The sequence below is a fragment of the Arachis ipaensis genome, chromosome B10 (assembly GCF_000816755.2).
Source record: "Arachis ipaensis cultivar K30076 chromosome B10, Araip1.1, whole genome shotgun sequence".
Taxonomy (NCBI): domain Eukaryota; kingdom Viridiplantae; phylum Streptophyta; class Magnoliopsida; order Fabales; family Fabaceae; genus Arachis; species Arachis ipaensis.
Window position 1 is genome coordinate 89,741,339 of NC_029794.2, and position 3,439 is coordinate 89,744,777.

The 3,439-nt window shown below is 32.4% G+C and overlaps 1 long non-coding RNA gene across 1 annotated transcript; it reads right to left on the bottom strand.

The window, feature by feature from the left end:
• Positions 2,406-3,140, bottom strand: LOC110268213. The gene is made up of 2 exons (XR_002356323.1): positions 3,038-3,140; positions 2,406-2,933 (listed from the first exon to the last, which is right to left on the bottom strand). It is a non-coding gene; the product is annotated as an uncharacterized LOC110268213 (long non-coding RNA).

Genomic DNA, 3,439 nt, shown 5'->3' on the forward strand with positions numbered 1-3,439 from the left:
TAAAAAAAATTCCCATCTTTTCACCTTTTCTTTTACCATAACTCTTCCAACAAACAAAACAATGATAGCCTCAAATTTTTTCACTTGAGAAACTAATGAATCACACAACCACACATTTTATCCTCTATTTTCACCTTCTCCTTCATCATGTACTTATTTTCTGCTTGAATTACGCATCTGTGTAAAGAAAAAGCAAAACACACTCACAAAAAAGTGAAAAACAAAGAAGAAGCTGTTTCCCATGAATGAATTAAAAAAAATAGTAATAGGTGTGGTGGAGACAATGAAAAAAGAGAAAAGACGAAATTTTTTGGGCCAATAAATTTTCAGTTGAAGCATTTATTTATTCACCCAATTCACCAAGAGTATCAAAGACAGAAAAAATTTGTGGGCTTGTGGCTGTGGTGCGATTTTCTCGGCAGAAGAGATAATGCGGTTTGTCTCAACCTTCCCTCTCTACCGCCCTCAACAGACTAACTCAGCCACACTCTTTACTGCCTCAAGTTCCCTGTTTCTATTTTCTTTCCTTGCTCTTTTTTCTTTGTTCGTTGTTTTTATTCTCATCTTCGTTCTTATTTTTGTGAAATTATTATTATTTTATTAGAATAGTTTTGATTTTTTGTTCTGAGATTTTTAAATTAGAATTAAATTTGTTGAAAGTGACTAAAAAATTAGAAATAAGCACTAGTTATTTTTTGAAGATGAGATATTAGTGTGTATTTGATGGCGATGGAATGAAAAATATAACTTATCAGAGAGGATGGTGTACTAGTTTATTTGGCTGGAAATATGTTTTACAAAATTGAGTTTCACTTCTGAGTTGTTGTTGTCATTAAGTTGCTATTGCCAAGCTTTCTCCCACTCTTCTCACTTCAAAATTGATTTGTTGTTTCCATTGTTGTTGTAGTTTGAATTAAGGGGGGTGGCTAGTGTCTGGGTCTAAATTGATGGATGAAGAGTGGTATAGTGGTAGTGGTGGTGGTGGTGGTGGTGTGTGTATGTGTGTTGTGTGTGTGTATAATGAAGGGGTGACTAGTGTCTGGGTCTAAATTGATGGATGAAGAGTGTTATAGTGGTGGTGGCTAGTGTGTAATGAAGGGGTGGCTAGTGTCTGAGTCTAAATTGATTGATGAAGAGTGGTATGGTGGTGGTGGGGGATGTGTGTGTGCGTGTGTGTTTTTTTTCTTTGTTTAAGGGTAAAATTATTCGAAAGATGTCGTTTATGGACAAAAAAATTATTTTATAATATTTTGTAATATGTGTGTGTGTGTTTTTTTTAAGGGTAAAATTATTCGAAAGATGTCATTTATGGACAAAAAGATGATTTTATAATGTTTTGTAATGTTAAAAATAATTTTAATAAAAAACAAATATCAAAAACAATTTTAATTTTGACTTTGTGTGTGTTTTATTTTTGTTAAAGGGTAAAATTGTTCGAAAGATGTCGTTTATGGACAAAAAGATAATTTTATAATGTTTTGTAATGTTAAAAATAATTTTAATAAAAAAAATGTTAGAAACAATTTTAATTTTGACCCAAGACTTTAAAAACAAAAAAAAGTTAACCCTAATAATAATTACACAACCACTACATGCAATAATCATATCATGTTATAATTTTAGTTTATTTTAAAATTGTGGATAAAATTCAAATGACTTTTTCATGTGCTCACCCAAAATCAACAGTATGTCCTTATTATTTTCATTTTCTAATACAAAATAAGCCTTTAAAACATAGTGAAAATCTTGTCCATAAATATAGGATGCTCATGCTGCTTTGTATGTAAGTAGCTGCAAATCACCTGCACTATGTAAAAATTTGCCAAAACAAATTAACATGCCAGAAATAAAGCAATAGTGCATGATTATGCATTTATGTTACAACATGCTTAGAGAAGTTGATATGCATGTTAAAAATAGTACACACAGTTTTGGATTTAATTTTTAAGTTCTTTTACGGTAAAAATATTTTACACAAATATTAAATTTTGTGTGGTCACGTCAGCAAAAGTAATTGAGTTAAAGCACAAGTTATGTCAAAAATCATATAAATATAAGCATCAAATTGGATAACAGTAAATTATTAAACACTTTTACACTGCAAGTCATATCAAAAACTCATAGTATGATAAATTGATAATGATCGTAATTAAAATCAAAGTCTAACCTTCAAACCACATGTCATGTCAAAAATCATATAAATATAAGCATCTAATTCGATGAAAATAAATTATTAAACACTTTACACTGAAAGTCATATCAGATTAAACCAAGGTTGCGAAAACCGAATCGGTCAACAAACCGGTAAGATGACTGGTTTATTAGTTTAACAATTCGACCGAGCGAGAGAGAAGAGGGTCAAAGAGCTACCAATGTGCGAGAGAGAAGAGGGCCAGACGCAACGACGTAGAGGAGAAGAGGGCCGAGCAGAGCTTCCAGAGGTGACTAAATTTTGAATGTTAGGCGACGCTGGCTTAGTGAGCACCACTGCTGCTGCAGTTTGAGAGAGAGAGAGAGACAGACGACGCCGAACTAGGGTGCAATGGAAATTAGGGTTGGAACTTGGAGGGGAGAGGGCTGAAGGAGGAGTTCGGAAGCAACGTTGCGAGAACTGGACCGGTCAATAAACCGATAAGATCACTGGTTTAACGGTTTATCGGTTTGACTGGGGTTCAACCGGTTTAATTAAATATTAAATAAAATTATTAAAAATTTAATATACAATTTCAAATAATTAAATTCAATAATTTTAAATATTAAATAACATTGAGTAAGCTCCATATTTTTTTCACATTGCTGCTTGAATCTCCCAAAGTAACAGCAAAGACAACATCAAATCCTCCTGCTCCTGGAACTCCAGCCAACAACACTCCTTTCAAGTTCAGTGTAGCATCCAAAAGTTTTGTTTGTGATTCTGGTTCAATCTGCATGAACTGTAAAAAAACAGTAGTTACTAGTAGCATATACCATTTATAATCAACATCATTCAGACATAAGAAGCATAATAATAAGTGTAAAATCAATGAAAAGAACTTACAGGAACACCTGCAGCCTCATCTAATCCCAAGCATAGCTTCTTTTGCACCTAATAATGCTTTATTAACTGCTTTCTTATTGGGTTTAGAAACTTACTCTTTCCACTGTGAGAATTGCATTTTCAACATCAACACAAAAGAAAAGCAAAAACATGAGAGCCTGAAGTGTAAAACCATGACCAAAATTAACTCAGAAAAAAATACAGAATCATTCAGCAACCGAAAATCAGTAAAGCCAGTTCAAATTAACAAAATCAGCAAATCCAGTATTAACAAAATCAGCAAATCCAGTATTAACAAAAGTATTAACAAAAGTATTAACAAAATCTGCAAATCATCATTCAGCAAATCAATATTATTAATAACAGTGTAAATCACAAAACAAGCAAAAATAATTCCAAGCA